Here is an 8,575-nt window from a genome sequence, read left to right as displayed (position 1 = left end):
TGCCTACAGCACCTGGTATTCCCAGGCGGTCTCCCATCCAAGTACTAACCAGGCCCGACCCTGCTTAGCTTCCGAGATCGGACGAGATCGGGCGCATTCAGGGTGGTATGGCCGTAGGCACGAGAGCCTGCCGGTGCAGGCCTCTTGTGCTGAGCCAGCCCCTGTCACGTCACCAGGCTCCCTTCCAGTGCATTTAAACACTTCCAGTCCCTTTAAACACCTGCCCTCCCTTTCAAAGTTCCTGCACACGGCCAAGCACGGCCATCTCTCGCGCTTGCTGAAGCTGGGACCGCCCTTCTAAAGAAAGGGGCCGGCACTAGCAGCAGCAGCAGCACCAGCACACCAGCAGCCTGGCCTTTTCATTTAACAAGCGCCTAGCCTTGCTTCGCACTGGCCTCCAGGCACTTCTTGCTTTGCACTGAGCGAGTGAGGTGAGGGCCCGAGTAGTCCAGGGCCCTTCAGGTCACCCGCCTGGCTCTCTGCCTCAGCAGCCCCCTGCTCGCTCCCAGCCGAGAGAGGGGGGCCCGGAACCGGGGCCGGCGCTGCCCATCATCAGCAGCAGCAGCTTGCAGCAGCTCCCCACTGGGAGCCCTCTGTCCTAGGGCAAAGCTTTTCTTCCTTTTCTTTCAGTTTTCGAGTTTACAGTTAAGGGCCAGGCATATTGTAAACTCCATGCCGGATTTTGTATAAAATACATGAAAAAAAAAAGAAGGAAAAAAAAGCGGAGAGGAGAGGAGGAGAGCAGAATATGTTTTTTCTTTTTTTTTTTAAAAGTGCTCTTAGCGAGTTAGATTAGGTGTGATTGTGCAAGGGCCGAGCTTGGTGTCAGCGAGTGGCAACATACCTACAGGTATGGCCGTAGGCATGAGAGGCTGCCGCTTCAGGTCTCTTGTGCTGGCAACCCCCTCCACTCTGGAACCTGCTGCACTGCACCTCACTTGCACGCTTCACTCCAACAACCCTTGGCAAGCTTGCTACAGATAGCCAAATCTTCCTCCAGCCTTGCACTCGCTTCTTTTCCAATCACACACTGGCTCCGACCTCCCTTCAGGTGCCAGCCGGAGAGCTAGCAAAGCCGCAGCCTGGGCTTTTCACGTTGGGGCACATTTACAATAACTGGCGCATCCCTGCATATCGGCAGCAGGGATGCGCCAGTTATTGTGCGTCACGGCTGCGCCACCATGGATGCGCCGCACCATGGGGCAAAAATGGACAGATGCGTGACGCATCTGCTGCCGTAAAGGCGGCGCATTGCTGGAGTTGCGTCGCAGGCGCGACGCAGCTCCAGCAAGGCTCGGGGGTGCCCTATCCTTGAAATGCTGCGTCAAACCTTACGCCTGCTTCAAGCAGGCGCAGGGTTTTGACGCAGCATGGCCTTAAAAGTAGCTGACTGAAATCTTGTCGATTTCACTCAGCCACTTTTGGGAGGCGTTCTTGCGCCGTAACGCCTACATGTGGTGCAGGGCTTTACAACGTGATGCATCTCCCAGATGCGTCACGTTGTAAATACCCCGCAGAGTGGCGCTGGCTTTGCGCCGCCACTGCGTCGCAACGGCGGTGTAAAAGAGGCGCAAGGGGCTTGTAAAACTGCCCCCAAGTGCCTAGCCTTGCTTTGCACTGGCCTCTAAGGCACTCTATCAGGCCACTGCTCTATGTGGCAGCGCCTGCCGGGCTACCGCTCTTCAACTCTGGCTCGCCCGCAGAAACATTGGAGTGACACTTTTTTTTCTGTGCAGCTCTGGCTGCAAGTTTCCTTTTCCTATTTATCCGGGACAGAGGCCTGATATGCACATCACATCCATGTCCAGGGCCCGCCCCAGTGTGCATAGAGAAGAGAGACTCAGAGGAGGGACTGAGTGCTGCCTGGGTGAAGGGTCCTCCTTGTAAGCGGCCTGACTTCAGCAGCCGCCCCTCCTTAAGGGCAGTGAGGCCCTGCCCCGCCCTTTTTGGAGAAAAAGATTGCACGTCAGGCTGAAGAAAGGACAGCTAGACAAACACTCTTTATGTTCAGGCCAGGCAGCCAGGAGCTGAACATGCGCTAAATGCACAGGCTCCCGGCTGCCTAAGCTGAAGTTTGCTGGGCTGAGGACGGCACAGCTCCGGTGGGCCTGACCTCCTCAGCTCAGCAAATGTCCTGGAGGCCCTCCCCCTCGTGACAAGGGAGAGCGTCCGTGATAGCCTCGTAGCGGGGCGCTTCGTTTTTAAGCCCTGAAGTGCCAACGGCCGAGTGTCTGTCGCTGACTCTGTCCCCCATCCTGCTCTGTGACCAGTGAGGGACTGCTGCCTCCCCTCATTGGCTGACCAAGGTAGCAGTCCCAACCCTCCTGGCAGCTCCCCGAGCCCTGCAGCAGCAGTTGAGTGTCGCTTTTTAGGTCTCGTCTGCGAAAAGCACGTGAAAGCGCGCTCTCGCTGCGAGAACTATAGTCGTCGGCTCAGCTGACAACGAGTGGAGACAAGAGCTGGCCAAGCGCCCAGCATCGTCAATGGGAGAAGGAGAGACAAGAACTGGCCACTCGCGCATGGGATTTCGTCGCGCGCGTGAGTAAGTCGCGGAGCTGCCGACGTGCACGCTCACGGTGACGTCTCCGCCGCGCGCCACAGCCCCATGATGAAGGTGACGTCAGTGAACGCTCGCCGTGACCAAAGTTACTTGCCCTGCTTGTAGAATACTATATGTATGTGTGACGGAGTGTGTGTGTGTTTCTAGGCGGGAGCAAGAGGGCTGGGTGTGAGTGAGTTTTGCCTCAAAGTGTGAAGGAGAGAGTGGCGAATGTGCGAAAAGAAGGGCAACCGTAGTGGGCAGGCGTGTGTGATGGAGATGTAGAAGGGGAATCAGCTTGGAGTGTGAGAGAGAGCGAGGGTGAAATGCATGTGCGTGGGAGAGAAATACATGCGTCTGTTTGAGAGAGATTGGCGAGTGCGTGAAGAGAGAACACGGGGACCGAGTGTGACTGCTCCTCAGCGTGTGAGATAGAGCAGTGAGTGAATATATACTTGATTAATAAATACGATCTAGTGACAATGATTTATTAAGAAAGTAAAGTTGTAACGTGTGTGTGTGTGTGTGTGTGTGTCCATCCATCCATCCATCCCTCCCTCCCTCCCTTTCAACCTGCAGAGCTGGGTGTTGGGGAGGGGAATGTGGGCCGGCTTATAAAGTAGTTGGCGTTTTTTAGGGAAAGGGAAAACTGGGATTCGAATATGAATGGGGTCCAGGAGAGGGGGAGAATGGTGGATTACATCTTAATTGCTTTGACCACGGGCACTGACATATGTTTTCACGCCCTCCTCCAAAGCAGCACCCTCTGACCCTCACACACCCTCACTCACCCTCACCCACCATCACTCACCCTCACACACCCTCACCCTCACACACCCTCACCCTCACACACGCTCACTCACCCTCACACACCCTCACTCGCCCTTACAGCCTCACACCCCTCACCCTCACAACCCTCTCACCCTCACACCCTCACCCTCAAACACCATTTCACTCAGGAACACCACCGCATCACTCAGGGACACCACCACATCACTCAGAGACACCACTCAAGGGTACCACCACGTCACTCAGGGACACCACCACATCACTCGGGGACACCACCACATCAGCTAACCATTCACAAACAATGTTTATATACCAATTGCAAATAAAAATAAAAAAAGGTTAATGCAAAGCATTGTCATTTACAATGCCAGTAACTCAAACTTTAATGCTGCGCCCCCTATTGCGTTGTAAATGCTTGTTTATTGACTGTTTGGTTCGTGCGTGTTAGTATGTATGAGTGTATGTGTATTTGTGAGTGAGTCTCCCGAAAGGGGGGGGGGGGGGGGTACGAGTGTCTGCATGTGAATGCATGAGTGTAAGTGAGTGTGTATGCGTGTGCGCCCCTTCTCGGTTGTACTGAACGGCACTCGCTGCCTGCCTCTCTGCCTCAGCCCTCCCCCTGCTCCCGGGCTACTGGGGAAGGCCAAAAGAGGGCGACCAGGAACCGATCCTGCACCCGGAGCAGCCCAGCAGCAGCAGAAGAAAACCCTGCGCTGGGGGGTGGGTCCCCTGTCCCCTGTCCCCTGTCCTATCTTGGGGCAAAGGGTTTCATCTTTTTTGACCCAGTGTAAAGTTCAGCCGAATTTTCAATTTCCGAATGGAAAGTTATGGACCCTGCGTGTTGTGGACTTGATGGCGTTTTCTTTTTGAAGAAAGATACAATAAAAGAATAGAAGAAATGCCCCCACCCCCAAAAAACAGAAGAAGAAAAAACCAGAAGTGCCTCTAGCGAGAAGCAAAATGCCTACAGCACCTGGTATTCCCAGGCGGTCTCCCATCCAAGTACTAACCAGGCCCGACCCTGCTTAGCTTCCGAGATCGGACGAGATCGGGCGCATTCAGGGTGGTATGGCCGTAGGCACGAGAGCCTGCCGGTGCAGGCCTCTTGTGCTGAGCCAGCCCCTGTCACGTCACCAGGCTCCCTTCCAGTGCATTTAAACACTTCCAGTCCCTTTAAACACCTGCCCTCCCTTTCAAAGTTCCTGCACACGGCCAAGCACGGCCATCTCTCGCGCTTGCTGAAGCTGGGACCGCCCTTCTAAAGAAAGGGGCCGGCACTAGCAGCAGCAGCAGCACCAGCACACCAGCAGCCTGGCCTTTTCATTTAACAAGCGCCTAGCCTTGCTTCGCACTGGCCTCCAGGCACTTCTTGCTTTGCACTGAGCGAGTGAGGTGAGGGCCCGAGTAGTCCAGGGCCCTTCAGGTCACCCGCCTGGCTCTCTGCCTCAGCAGCCCCCTGCTCGCTCCCAGCCGAGAGAGGGGGGCCCGGAACCGGGGCCGGCGCTGCCCATCATCAGCAGCAGCAGCTTGCAGCAGCTCCCCACTGGGAGCCCTCTGTCCTAGGGCAAAGCTTTTCTTCCTTTTCTTTCAGTTTTCGAGTTTACAGTTAAGGGCCAGGCATATTGTAAACTCCATGCCGGATTTTGTATAAAATACATGAAAAAAAAAAGAAGGAAAAAAAAGCGGAGAGGAGAGGAGGAGAGCAGAATATGTTTTTTCTTTTTTTTTTTAAAAGTGCTCTTAGCGAGTTAGATTAGGTGTGATTGTGCAAGGGCCGAGCTTGGTGTCAGCGAGTGGCAACATACCTACAGGTATGGCCGTAGGCATGAGAGGCTGCCGCTTCAGGTCTCTTGTGCTGGCAACCCCCTCCACTCTGGAACCTGCTGCACTGCACCTCACTTGCACGCTTCACTCCAACAACCCTTGGCAAGCTTGCTACAGATAGCCAAATCTTCCTCCAGCCTTGCACTCGCTTCTTTTCCAATCACACACTGGCTCCGACCTCCCTTCAGGTGCCAGCCGGAGAGCTAGCAAAGCCGCAGCCTGGGCTTTTCACGTTGGGGCACATTTACAATAACTGGCGCATCCCTGCATATCGGCAGCAGGGATGCGCCAGTTATTGTGCGTCACGGCTGCGCCACCATGGATGCGCCGCACCATGGGGCAAAAATGGACAGATGCGTGACGCATCTGCTGCCGTAAAGGCGGCGCATTGCTGGAGTTGCGTCGCAGGCGCGACGCAGCTCCAGCAAGGCTCGGGGGTGCCCTATCCTTGAAATGCTGCGTCAAACCTTACGCCTGCTTCAAGCAGGCGCAGGGTTTTGACGCAGCATGGCCTTAAAAGTAGCTGACTGAAATCTTGTCGATTTCACTCAGCCACTTTTGGGAGGCGTTCTTGCGCCGTAACGCCTACATGTGGTGCAGGGCTTTACAACGTGATGCATCTCCCAGATGCGTCACGTTGTAAATACCCCGCAGAGTGGCGCTGGCTTTGCGCCGCCACTGCGTCGCAACGGCGGTGTAAAAGAGGCGCAAGGGGCTTGTAAAACTGCCCCCAAGTGCCTAGCCTTGCTTTGCACTGGCCTCTAAGGCACTCTATCAGGCCACTGCTCTATGTGGCAGCGCCTGCCGGGCTACCGCTCTTCAACTCTGGCTCGCCCGCAGAAACATTGGAGTGACACTTTTTTTTCTGTGCAGCTCTGGCTGCAAGTTTCCTTTTCCTATTTATCCGGGACAGAGGCCTGATATGCACATCACATCCATGTCCAGGGCCCGCCCCAGTGTGCATAGAGAAGAGAGACTCAGAGGAGGGACTGAGTGCTGCCTGGGTGAAGGGTCCTCCTTGTAAGCGGCCTGACTTCAGCAGCCGCCCCTCCTTAAGGGCAGTGAGGCCCTGCCCCGCCCTTTTTGGAGAAAAAGATTGCACGTCAGGCTGAAGAAAGGACAGCTAGACAAACACTCTTTATGTTCAGGCCAGGCAGCCAGGAGCTGAACATGCGCTAAATGCACAGGCTCCCGGCTGCCTAAGCTGAAGTTTGCTGGGCTGAGGACGGCACAGCTCCGGTGGGCCTGACCTCCTCAGCTCAGCAAATGTCCTGGAGGCCCTCCCCCTCGTGACAAGGGAGAGCGTCCGTGATAGCCTCGTAGCGGGGCGCTTCGTTTTTAAGCCCTGAAGTGCCAACGGCCGAGTGTCTGTCGCTGACTCTGTCCCCCATCCTGCTCTGTGACCAGTGAGGGACTGCTGCCTCCCCTCATTGGCTGACCAAGGTAGCAGTCCCAACCCTCCTGGCAGCTCCCCGAGCCCTGCAGCAGCAGTTGAGTGTCGCTTTTTAGGTCTCGTCTGCGAAAAGCACGTGAAAGCGCGCTCTCGCTGCGAGAACTATAGTCGTCGGCTCAGCTGACAACGAGTGGAGACAAGAGCTGGCCAAGCGCCCAGCATCGTCAATGGGAGAAGGAGAGACAAGAACTGGCCACTCGCGCATGGGATTTCGTCGCGCGCGTGAGTAAGTCGCGGAGCTGCCGACGTGCACGCTCACGGTGACGTCTCCGCCGCGCGCCACAGCCCCATGATGAAGGTGACGTCAGTGAACGCTCGCCGTGACCAAAGTTACTTGCCCTGCTTGTAGAATACTATATGTATGTGTGACGGAGTGTGTGTGTGTTTCTAGGCGGGAGCAAGAGGGCTGGGTGTGAGTGAGTTTTGCCTCAAAGTGTGAAGGAGAGAGTGGCGAATGTGCGAAAAGAAGGGCAACCGTAGTGGGCAGGCGTGTGTGATGGAGATGTAGAAGGGGAATCAGCTTGGAGTGTGAGAGAGAGCGAGGGTGAAATGCATGTGCGTGGGAGAGAAATACATGCGTCTGTTTGAGAGAGATTGGCGAGTGCGTGAAGAGAGAACACGGGGACCGAGTGTGACTGCTCCTCAGCGTGTGAGATAGAGCAGTGAGTGAATATATACTTGATTAATAAATACGATCTAGTGACAATGATTTATTAAGAAAGTAAAGTTGTAACGTGTGTGTGTGTGTGTGTGTGTGTCCATCCATCCATCCATCCCTCCCTCCCTCCCTTTCAACCTGCAGAGCTGGGTGTTGGGGAGGGGAATGTGGGCCGGCTTATAAAGTAGTTGGCGTTTTTTAGGGAAAGGGAAAACTGGGATTCGAATATGAATGGGGTCCAGGAGAGGGGGAGAATGGTGGATTACATCTTAATTGCTTTGACCACGGGCACTGACATATGTTTTCACGCCCTCCTCCAAAGCAGCACCCTCTGACCCTCACACACCCTCACTCACCCTCACCCACCATCACTCACCCTCACACACCCTCACCCTCACACACCCTCACCCTCACACACGCTCACTCACCCTCACACACCCTCACTCGCCCTTACAGCCTCACACCCCTCACCCTCACAACCCTCTCACCCTCACACCCTCACCCTCAAACACCATTTCACTCAGGAACACCACCGCATCACTCAGGGACACCACCACATCACTCAGAGACACCACTCAAGGGTACCACCACGTCACTCAGGGACACCACCACATCACTCGGGGACACCACCACATCAGCTAACCATTCACAAACAATGTTTATATACCAATTGCAAATAAAAATAAAAAAAGGTTAATGCAAAGCATTGTCATTTACAATGCCAGTAACTCAAACTTTAATGCTGCGCCCCCTATTGCGTTGTAAATGCTTGTTTATTGACTGTTTGGTTCGTGCGTGTTAGTATGTATGAGTGTATGTGTATTTGTGAGTGAGTCTCCCGAAAGGGGGGGGGGGGGTACGAGTGTCTGCATGTGAATGCATGAGTGTAAGTGAGTGTGTATGCGTGTGCGCCCCTTCTCGGTTGTACTGAACGGCACTCGCTGCCTGCCTCTCTGCCTCAGCCCTCCCCCTGCTCCCGGGCTACTGGGGAAGGCCAAAAGAGGGCGACCAGGAACCGATCCTGCACCCGGAGCAGCCCAGCAGCAGCAGAAGAAAACCCTGCGCTGGGGGGTGGGTCCCCTGTCCCCTGTCCCCTGTCCTATCTTGGGGCAAAGGGTTTCATCTTTTTTGACCCAGTGTAAAGTTCAGCCGAATTTTCAATTTCCGAATGGAAAGTTATGGACCCTGCGTGTTGTGGACTTGATGGCGTTTTCTTTTTGAAGAAAGATACAATAAAAGAATAGAAGAAATGCCCCCACCCCCAAAAAACAGAAGAAGAAAAAACCAGAAGTGCCTCTAGCGAGAAGCAAAA

General features: G+C 54.8%; 2 non-coding genes across 2 annotated transcripts; both read right to left on the bottom strand.

Annotated features, from left to right (window-relative positions):
* Window positions 1-119, bottom strand: LOC147659449 (5S ribosomal RNA). Its single transcript, XR_015307261.1, has one exon. It is a non-coding gene; the product is annotated as a 5S ribosomal RNA (ribosomal RNA).
* Window positions 120-4,289: 4,170 nt separating this feature from the next.
* Window positions 4,290-4,408, bottom strand: LOC147659448 (5S ribosomal RNA). Its single transcript, XR_015307260.1, has one exon. It is a non-coding gene; the product is annotated as a 5S ribosomal RNA (ribosomal RNA).
* Window positions 4,409-8,575: the final 4,167 nt, after the last annotated feature.

This window comes from Lissotriton vulgaris, unplaced genomic scaffold (assembly GCF_964263255.1).
Source record: "Lissotriton vulgaris unplaced genomic scaffold, aLisVul1.2 SCAFFOLD_2573, whole genome shotgun sequence".
NCBI lineage: Eukaryota > Metazoa > Chordata > Amphibia > Caudata > Salamandridae > Lissotriton > Lissotriton vulgaris.
Note: the sequence above shows the minus strand (reverse complement) of the source record. Positions and strands in the feature narration are given on the sequence as shown.